Source organism: Callorhinchus milii, unplaced genomic scaffold (assembly GCF_018977255.1).
Source record: "Callorhinchus milii isolate IMCB2004 unplaced genomic scaffold, IMCB_Cmil_1.0 Scaffold5, whole genome shotgun sequence".
Lineage (NCBI taxonomy): Eukaryota > Metazoa > Chordata > Chondrichthyes > Chimaeriformes > Callorhinchidae > Callorhinchus > Callorhinchus milii.
Window position 1 is genome coordinate 40514733 of NW_024704746.1, and position 10635 is coordinate 40525367.

Genomic DNA, 10635 nt, shown 5'->3' on the forward strand with positions numbered 1-10635 from the left:
TAGCTGAGATCAATCCTGGCTACGAAAACGTGGTGAGGGCGCTCAATTCTGCTGATATTAAGTAACTATTTCGTGCTGAAGCCGGATCACACGATCCAGTTTAATCGATCCAAAGAGTGAAACGATTGTATAATCGTCCGCCGCATTTCGCCCGCAAACACAGTCAATTCGCTTTACAATCTATTCCGCGAAGCGCTTTGAGACGGCTGGAAAAAGCGCTACATCAAATGCGAGGATTATAATTATTATATTATTATAATGTGGAGTCCTGTAGCTCAGTGGTTAGAGCACTCGCTTTGCAAGCGAGAGACCCGAGTTCAATTCCAGGCAGAGGGCGAAACCTTGGGCAAGTTTCCTTACTCCACACAGAGCCTAATAATAATCCCTCCAAAACCAAAAACAATAATAAAATTGGTCATTTTCAATCTACGACTGTTTGTGGGACATTGCTGTGCGCAATTGGCTGCCGCGTTCGCCCACAAATATACAGTCAATTCACTTAACAGTGTGTTCTGTGAAGCGCTTTGGGACGTCCTCCCGACGTGAACAGCGCTATATCAAATGCAAGGATTATTATTAATGCAATGATCAATATTTTCGGCAGAGGGGCGCTCACGTCCTCTGGGTTGGGGATTGGCGAATGGACGGGTGAGGAGACGTGGGGGTGGGGGGGGGTGTGGGGGGTGGGGGGGGGGGGGTGGAGGGTGGGGGATGTGGGGGGGGGGTGTGTGGGGGGAATTTTCAGATCCCAAATTTTCTTTTTGTTTAAGTTTTACGTTTGAGCGATTGCATTGCATCGCATTGCGATAAATACTGCGACGTGTGCGCTGTGTCACGCATTCGCCGCGTCTGACCGGGAAAGCGGTGCCAATGCGATTCGACTCCGGGAGATAAGAGCGGCTCCAATCACGAGCTCAGCTCAGCTCAGGGGGGACTCGGTGCGCCGGAGCCACACAGTTGGGTTCAGGTGTTTCACTGCCGATCTGTGTCACTGCTCTTCCAACGACTGCGAAACTCGGGCGGTTGCTGCTGTTGTATAAAAAGTTCCTGCGGGGTGTTGCTGTCACCGCAAGTGAGTTTTTATTTTGTGTGTGTGTGTGTGTGTGGGTGTGTGTGTGTGTGTGTGTGTGGGAGGGGGTAAGTTCCGTGCAAAAGTAAAGGCAAGTGAATTTGGGGAGGGCGACTGGTTTTGTGCTCAGGTTTTGGATGCTTTCGCTTGTTGGCTCGTCTCCACGGAACTGGGACTTAAGTAAAAAGAAAGGTAGTGGAGGCAAAGGGCAATGGTTACTTTAGGCCAAGAAACTGGACTCATTTTTTTAAAAAAGCTTGATACTTTGATGGGAGGACTTGAGCGTGGATGTTCTGGAAGGATGAGATCAAAAGGTTTTCTTCATCTGAACCAATCTTGTGATTGCTAGCCAACTTCACCTTTGTGACCTTTCCTGCGGGTTCGAGCATTGAATCCAAATTCCCAGAATGTAGTGTGCATTGACCCATCTGTCAGTTTTAAATTTTCCACTGTATAATATCAGGCAAATAATGCCCATATTTTGAATTTGAGCTAACTTTAAAAATCTGCCATAGAATGAACTGGATGTGTGCGGAATTGTCAACAATAAGCATAGGTTACAGTGATTATTTTTTAGCAGACCTACAAAACCAATTAATAGGTATTCTGTTTGAATACTTTGTTTTTGTGAAGCCTATGTAGTAACTGTGTAGTAAAATATGAGAATAATTCATTTCTTAAATTTTGAATTACTTGCATTTGGATTTTTCTTTTTTATTATTTTTGCAGGCCCCTCCAGTATGAGGTTTACAAAGAGCAGATATGTCAAGCTGCCAGCCACACAACTGGATGGAATAAGGTAAGACATTGGCCTTGGTTCACCTTCCAACCCTCTCTGTCCTCCACCCTTCCTGATCCGAACCCCCACCCCCGCTCGGGTGCTAATGACACTGACTGGTTGGAGCCTTGGGTCTTTCTCCCGACTTGAAAGGCGCCTTACAAATGTAATTTTGTATTGTATCAAGTGAATGAACAATTTTTAGCTGGGAACCTTCTGAACCAGAGGCGAGAGTACTATCAACTGAAACGGTGCCGGGGCTAGAGGAGAAGCTATTGTGTAGATGAAGTGGAGACGATGTGAGAGGTAGGATCTGAACCATTCAAGGACAGAACCATGAAGATTAAGAAGAGGTGGTGGAGGAGGATAGAGTGGTCAATGGTACTGAAGGTGGCAGGGAAGTCAAAGGGGATGAGGAGGCAGAAGGAGCCCTGGTCACAGGTGGACAAAATGTCATTTGTCACTCTGATCAAAGCGGTTTCTGTGATGAGGGCGGCACGGAAACCCAATTGGAGGAGTTCGTGAAGGGAGTGGCGGGAAGAAGGAGCAAAGCTGGAAAGCAAATGCTGAGATTATCTCTGATTATGTGGTGCCAATGCTTAATTGGGAATTGAGCCACTTTCAAGTCCTGCCAATGAGGGTCCAAGTCCTACTAAGAACATTTAACTTGGTAGCTGATTAAACTAGGACCCTTTAAGTCTTTTATACAGTAGATTAATTTCACACACAGTGTGCACTGAACCACTGGAGAACTCTGTTTTTGAATTTTGATGTGACTGTTGTGCAATAACTACATCACATGTCCACTCCTTATATAACTAATGGAAATCGTATGCTAGCCAGGAAATTGATACTGGAGGCAATACTGAATTTGTCTTTGGTCTTTTTCAGACAGTGTCTGTCTGTGTCACTACCCGGATTGTTTTAGTCGAATTCGCTTCCTTGTGGTAGGAAGGAGCTGCAGAAGACAAAGATTTTTTTACCCCTTTTTTTAAATTGAAGACAAGAAACATGCATCTTAATTCCCTTCAATAGCGTACAATGCAATACAAAATTAAATTTGTATAACAATGACTTTTTAACAAAAATTGTGTACTTTTTTTAGGTGTCAGTGTGGCACAGTTGCTAGCTCTCACACCTTTAAGTCAGAAAGGTGTGGGTTCAATCCTCATGCCAGGATTTGAAATTCATAAATATAGGCTGATGCTCCAGTGCAGTGGTGGGGGTGTGCTGCATTGTTAGAGGTTCTGTTCTTGATGTGAGACTAAGGTCCTGTCTGCCTGTTAAGGTGGATATGGCAAACTTTAAAAAGAAAAGGGAGATTTTCCCGGTGTTATGATCAACAATCCCCCAAATAAAATTGGTCATTTTCATGATTACTTTGTGGGACATTGCTTGTGCGAATTGGCTGCCGCTTTCGCCCACAAATACAGCACTACACTTCACAATAAATCCTATGAAACTTTGAGACGTCCTCCCATGTGAAAGGCCTATATCAAATGCAAGTATGATTTTTAAGATTAACTGCTCGTGAATGTCACTGAATTCCAATCTCATCAGAAGAAGATTGTGATCTTGTACTCAACTAACTCCTTTGAAGCTAACTGAACAACTTGCTCAGTAATTGACTGGAATCGGAAGCTGATGTGCTGAATTTAAAACCTAAGAAAATACAGAATGAGAAAAGGGATTTGAACTCCCATCAAGTGTGCTCTTTCCATAGCCTATACTTCAATCTATAGTCAGCGAGTAAATTGCCAGTAAATTATGACTTAAAAGTGGGTGGAGGACAGAGAACTACATCTGAGAACCAGTGCTATTGGTTTGCTCCTTTAAATGTGTAGCTGAACTGAACTTTTAATTTTATAGGTTCTGGTTTCCCTGGTGTTACTGCAGCAGCTACTGAAAGTGTTGAGCAGACGGGAGAGCAACCATTGAAAGCACTACTGCATTTTGGTGTGAAATACATTGAAGAGTTTGAAGCTGATTATATCATCCAACAAGGAGGATGGGTAGGTCCTTATAATTCCAATTTTAGAAACGTAAGGATTGCTAATTTTATGTTTTGGTGGGTCATGTTGAACAATATCAATACTGAGGCACATGTGCACTAAGCACTCTCGGGGCCTATGTTTTGATCACCTTGTGCAGAGCAAACTCCTTCGATTGTAAAGCAACTCAATAAAGAGCCCATGCTGTTGCACCAGTGTGAACTATTTCCCACTTCTCATATCAGTGAGGCCTTTTTTTGCTATTTGGCTGCCATGTTCGCCTATAAATACGGTCACTACATAAATGGAAATCCCTTTTGTCTATAAAAATATTAACTTTTCTCCTGTGAATTTGTTCACAAGTTGAAAGAATGATATGCCTAACACAGTGGGTCATTTTGGTAGGGACAAATATTAAGACTTATTTTCTAACTGATGTGCTAGTGAATATTTTACAGTAGGAGATTCGTAGTTGCAGACAGTGTATTGTGTATGTGTTTTATGTAATGTTATTTAGCATGATTCTTTCAAAACAGATAAATTTAATTTAAATTATCTGAATAATGGCACAAGATCTTAAAGTTTTACTGTTATCCATGGATCCTTTAACTTCATAATCTATGCTGTGATTAAAAAATGCTGCAATTCAATTAGTAGCACACAGGAAAGAAAATGGAGTATTTGTCTCCTCGCTGCACCCTGCTTTGACATACCTGACAACAGTAATGGGTTCTCTGAGTTTACCGACTGTTAAACTTGCTTGATCTTATAGGTTGAAGAATGAGCATTGAATGCTGGGGCTGCTGCTCTTTTAACCTTTATAGCAGAGGAGATGAATTTGCCCTATTTATAATTTGTGGAACGTAAAATTTATGCCTTTTAGTACAGCAATACAAGTTTGATCTTGTTTAAAATATTGTCATTGGTGGACCTTGGGCTTTTCTTAGATATTTGTAAGTCACATGATTACTTAATAGGACTTTGAATTCATATTGCAACTTAAAAGCAACTTAAAGGCATCTTGTCTTTTCATTTGTGTTATCAAAAGCAATACAGAATTAAATTTTATTCTTGGGTTTTTCCCCAATCTGCAAGTGAATACGTAGTTCTGGGGCCACTCCTGTTTGACATAATGAGCTCTGTCACGTTACTACAGTTTACAGCCAGATCTGCCACAGCTGGTCTAGTTGCCCAGCAGGAATTGAGGAAACAGACAAGCCTGTCCAGTTTTCCGCTGCTGCCTCTGTTTTGTTGGTAGTGTGTTACTTTTTTTGTGGAATTGCTCAAATTCTAGGTAAGAATCGTCGAACCTTCAAATAATTTAACCCTAGAGTTTATTTAGTGTTTCAAATTCAGTGGGTTGTTGAAAGTGAGGTTGTCTGCTTATTTGAATTCATCATGTTTGAATGTTGGGTTCTTACTCATTTTAATATTTCAAGATGCTTTGCAGTAGATTTTTGTTGTGTATTCATATACCTGATTACTGCTAGTTAAGTGCGTCTGTGGAATGTTTATTCAAAAAAAATTGCCAATATTTTTGTTGTATGCTAGTTAATGTCATGAACTTGTAAATTATAATTGAACACAGTTGTACATTACACTAGTGTAATAGATTTTTTTATATAAAAAACAATCTTAAGACATTTCACTTGTAAATGGGAGTATGGTCCCTCATTTGGTCAACGAGTCTGATTTTAAAAAAATGTAAAGTATAATCTCTGAGCCTCTGCTTCCATGAGAAGATCAGTATTTTAGTAATTCTTCTATTTTTACATACACTATTGATCCTGGCTGAAAGAATTTAATCTCCCATGGGCAGGGGAAAGACTTCTTCTTTGTGTTTTGTTGCTGGGTCTTTTAACATTTTACTTATGGTCTGAAAAATCTTTTTGTTGCTGAATGTGTCTACCTGGAGCAGTTCCAGAACATGTGCTCTATTGTAATTCTGGAATGGAACAGTATTTGCTTTCTCTGTCCTACTTTTGAAAAACGCTAGTGGCTGTTTGTTCTGTGCCAAAATCTGGCCATCTAAATGCATGCAATCTCTGTTACTAGTTAATTGTTTCGCTGGTGTTTAGGCGACCTATATGATTTGGGTGTATGTTCAGATTATTCATTCTTTATCTGACAAAGATCATATTAATTCTATACACATTATAGAATTTTTTTTCTAACCACAATAGGGGATTTACATGTTTTTATTCTGCATGAGAAAATCTTATTCCACAGAATCGGCCTGAAAGGCATGAGAAAATATTTCCCATATTAGTATTGATGCTCAGGCAGGCTACACTATTCCCTTACAAGGAAACATCTGGAGGATTGCTTTCTGCTCCCTTCTCCATTTCACTGCTTTCATCTGTATTTTAAACAGAATTTTGTATACAGAAGTTGTTCTGATATAATTTTTACTTGAATATTAGTATTCGAAACATCGCATTGATCAGTTTTGATCTATAATTTATTACTGATTGATCTATTTAACCAGTTAACAACTACCTTAACTGGTAATGCTTAATGTTTTTAGGAAAACAAAATATTGAAAAATAATAAGTGTTGGGGAATGCAATGTATGTTTTGCAATCCTTGGCAAGTCAGGTGTGAACTTGAATAATTAGGGTTGGGCTTGGGTGTTGCCAGTCTTGATTTGTTTTAGGCAAAGAAAAAAAGGCTTGAGGCATTTTCTGTCATGAAGTTTAATTGCAGATGGTGTTAAATGATTAAATATGTTTCCCACAGAAACAATCAGAATTGTGTTTCACATGCAGACAATAACTGTGTTGCTCTGATGTCTAATTAATTTGGTTGCCATTATGATCAGTAGAGGCAACAATTCAATGCAATTTTATGGGTTATTGTATGTGAAAGTTATTATATAAGTGCAGGTTATTCTACTAAATAGTCACCATACTTTACAATAAATCCTGTGGAAATCTTTGAGTCATACACCAACATGAAAGGCATTGTATCAATGCAAGGATTATGATTTTTTTGTAGGGAACATACAGCCTTACAGTCAGTGCTTAACAAACAGAGCAGTTGATTTCTTTGAAGAAATTAATACATTAATTTAGAGGTTTTTCTTTTTGGTCTTTTGTCCTTCACCTCTTTCTTCTACCATCTCCACCCCAATGAGAATAAGAACATACATCCTATCACTCTTCATTGATATTGCAAGACTGTTCCCTAAATAACTTGAGGACCAAGAATAAGGACTAGGTGGGGTGAGAAAGGAAACAAGTAAATATATATAAACTTGAAATGTTCTATCTTCATAATTTAGACATATGCCTATTTATTGAATTGAATGGTAGATGTGGAAAGGTGCTAACCAAATGTAGATTTATTGTTGTACATAAAGGGACTAGACAAATAGACATAGGCCCCAGTGAAGTGTGTTGAGACAGAGGAAAGACGGGGGTTTTAAATTGTTTAGAATATTTTTTCCTAAAAGTGGTGACAATGGATTGTTTCAATTTATGGATTTGGACACCCCCCATCAAATAATAATCTGATCAAAGTGGCAATCCTTCATCTGAGTCTTAACACTGGAAAATAGTGGGCTGTTCAACTCGACAACATGATCATCACAATTAATATTGGTCTGATTCAGCTGCCTCTTACAAGTGCATTTTTCAGCAGGGTTTACTATATAACAATCAGCAGGGAGAATGTTTCTGCTCCAGGTGTGATCCAGGAACCACAATTGAGCCTCAGGTATTTTGAACCACACATGGCTCTGTACCACATCAAGCAGTACCACACCTAATATTTAAATTACAGAGATTAAAATTGCTTTTTACAGGAACTGGGGACATTAGACTTTGCACCTATCCTAAGTATAAAAGGACTCCGTACATTAATAACATGCTATTTTGATCCATAAACACCGGGTTATAATGAGGCACAAAGCAAAAATGATTGCCACGTGCACTTCCGAACGACGGCACCTCTGATGATGACTTCATTTGTAGTTTGGTTTCCCTGCTACTTAAATGTGTATTTTTGTCCACAGAATTCAAGCCAAGCCAAGGTGAGCATTTGGGCAAATGATCATGAGAGCTCCTATCCTTTTTCATGTTGGAAGAAATTCGCTGACTAAATTTCATAAACTAGAAAGGTTCCATATTTAATCTCAGTTAGGTATCTTATAACTGTGGAGAGGAAAGGTTGGCAGAGCTTCCTATTTCTGATCACTATAGTCACTCGTGCTGCTGCAAAGTTTATGCATGTGAATAGAATGATAGGTTTCCCCCCTGCTCGGGTCCTGACCCAACTGTGCAGCTTCGTGGGACGTCCTCCCGACGTGAAAGGCGCTCTATAAATGAAATCTTGTTGTTGTTGTTGTAGGTTCAGGTCTTTTCCTTTTTTCTTCCTTGTTATAGACCTCAGCACTGCTCTTCACTTGTGACTTTTTAATATTATTTGTGTATATAGAAGTGAATTTACTGCATAAAACTGGGGCATGCAGTCATGTGGCAATGTGGTATCTGGTACATTTGAAGTGATTTTTATGTTGGATCTTCTTAGTTGTCTGTATTTTTAGCCCATCCTGCATACTTATCCTCCAGCCAAATACTATACTACTGAATGTAATACTGAAGAATTAAACACCAGAAATGATCCCGTTAAAGGCATTGCTGTTCAGTCACTCGTTAAGCCATCCTTCTGTCGGAAGAGATTGTAATGTAAATGGTTTGCCTGCAGTAGAATGTGTTTTGCACTGCTGTACGAACATTATGTGAGCTTCAACTTGAATGCTGTTAAATTTAATTAATGTCCATTGCAAAATTGTATTGTTTGCAAACAAGTAGATGTTAAATCTCTCATTTTTATTTTCCAAACACATTTTTTCAAAAAAGCCATGTGTGTCTGTGTTAACCCTGTTGTAGTCAGTCAGAAAATATATTAGTTAATATGATTTTGCTTGTGAATACTATGATTTAGGAATTCAACTGTGTAATGCAAGGTTTCTTTATCTACAACCAGTCCATCCTAAATTAATTGTTATTCAGTTCTTTTCCTCCCATGGTTCGTATAATAATAATGCTCTAAACAAGAATGAGGTCATAGCAATTGTAATGAAGAACAACCTTGGAGATTCTGCCCATATATACGTTTTAAATGTTTCTCCATGTGACTGTAGGATTTTCAGGTGGACATTAAAGATCCAATGGCACTTTTTGAAAATTGTCTTAGTCTACCAAGACCTCCAATATATTTAACAGTAATTGATTGTGAAGTGTTTCCAATGGGTCTCTAAAAGTGCAATTTGTTTGGTAACCCAAGTAATTTGGTTCTTCCTTAATTCCTCAGGCGTGCTGACCCACCTTTTTTTTAACCTTGAGCATACACATTCCTATACATTGAGTATTCATACACACTCAAAACTGCAAGATGTCTGCACCCATTAAATAGAGAGTAGATATTGTGCAGTCACTGGAAGAGTTAGAGCAACCACATTCTTTTTTTCCTCAACATGCTTTCTATTGTAGATTTTGTAATACAACACTTGCTATATGAATGTTGAATGAATACTATTATAAGTGTCAAGTGTCAATAAAGAAATACAAATGTCAATAAACATTGAACATTCTGGTTGCTAATTTGCATTCATATTTGTGATTCGATTTTGATCTTTCTCTCTTGCTCTCCCATTTGATGCCAATCGATTTTTTTTAAAAAAGGGTATGTCTGTGTAGATTTTCGTATCCATCAGACAGCTTTTTGTCGTGAATCAGGACTTTACCTCAGGGTTGAGTGAGGAAGACATCTGGGTTCCTGGCGATGGGGAAAGCTTGGCTGTTTCTACTTTTTAGTTTTGCACATAGGAGGGGAGAACGGTCCATGGTCTGTTTGTTTGGTGAGCTCCATCACTGACTAATGTAGTCCTAGATTGAAGCAACCGAAAAAAAATATTAAGCATGACTACAGCATCCGCCACAAGGGGGCATAAATTGTTGCAAATTGTTGGTGTTCATGCGGTAGTGCAGAGTACAGTATATTGCAAATCACAGTACCATACATGTTTTTATATTGTTTTTGAATTGTTAAATTGAGATCTCCTTTGAGAGTAGTGTGAGTAAGTAAATGGGAGGCCATGCTAATTAAGTTATTGCTTAGATTTAAAACACAAGAAAAGATGGATTAACTTGGGTCACCTATGACTATTATGTTTGTTATGGTGTTTTAAAATTGCATAGTATCATTTTATTATGCTAATTGAAGTGTATGTACAATAAAATACAAAATCACATTTGTATAGCGCCCTTTACGACGGGAGGACGTCCCAAGGCACTCTATATCATGTTGCCCCTGTCTTGCTCTCTTACAGTTCATGTCAGTGAACATCCAACTTGAGTAATGTGGATTGATACAGCTTTTTGCCCCTTTCACTTGCACAATGGTCCAGCTGAGATTGGAATTGCACATTCTGTAACCCTGTCTACCATTGTTTCTTCGGGTAGGGGACATCCTCCTAACGTGAAAGGCGCTATACAAATGTAATCTTGTTATTGTTGTTGTTAGGGTAAAGTTTGCTGTTGTATTGACATATTATCATCGGGTTGCCATCTCTTTTCCTTGACAAACTTAATCAACTTATGGTTTGATTGAACCTTTCTAGTTTATGGGTAAAATGGCCACTGTGCTAAATGAAATCTCTGCTTGTTATTCCCAGGGAACTGTCTTCAGTCTGGATTCTGAAGAGGAAGAAGAGGAGCAAGGAGAAACTGCAGACGATAGTAATGATATTTATATCCTAACAAGTGATAACTCTGGTCAAGTAAGTCCTCCTG

General features: G+C 38.9%; 2 protein-coding genes across 3 annotated transcripts in view; both read left to right on the plus strand.

Annotated features, from left to right (window-relative positions):
• The window catches only part of bcl2l13 (BCL2 like 13), a 40978-nt gene that overhangs the window by 20329 nt on the left and 10014 nt on the right, over positions 1 to 10635 (plus strand). The gene's annotated exons all lie outside the window — the stretch shown is intronic.
• Positions 614 to 10635, plus strand: part of LOC103179329 (apoptosis facilitator Bcl-2-like protein 14) — a 16149-nt gene continuing 6127 nt past the window's right edge. The window contains exon 1 of one of the 2 annotated variants that reach the window (XM_042334859.1): positions 614 to 648. The gene's annotated coding sequence lies outside the window, so the exon portion shown is untranslated. Of the gene's footprint in view, positions 649 to 728; positions 1073 to 10635 lie in introns of those variants that run through there. The other variant, XM_042334858.1, reaches the window with a different exon arrangement.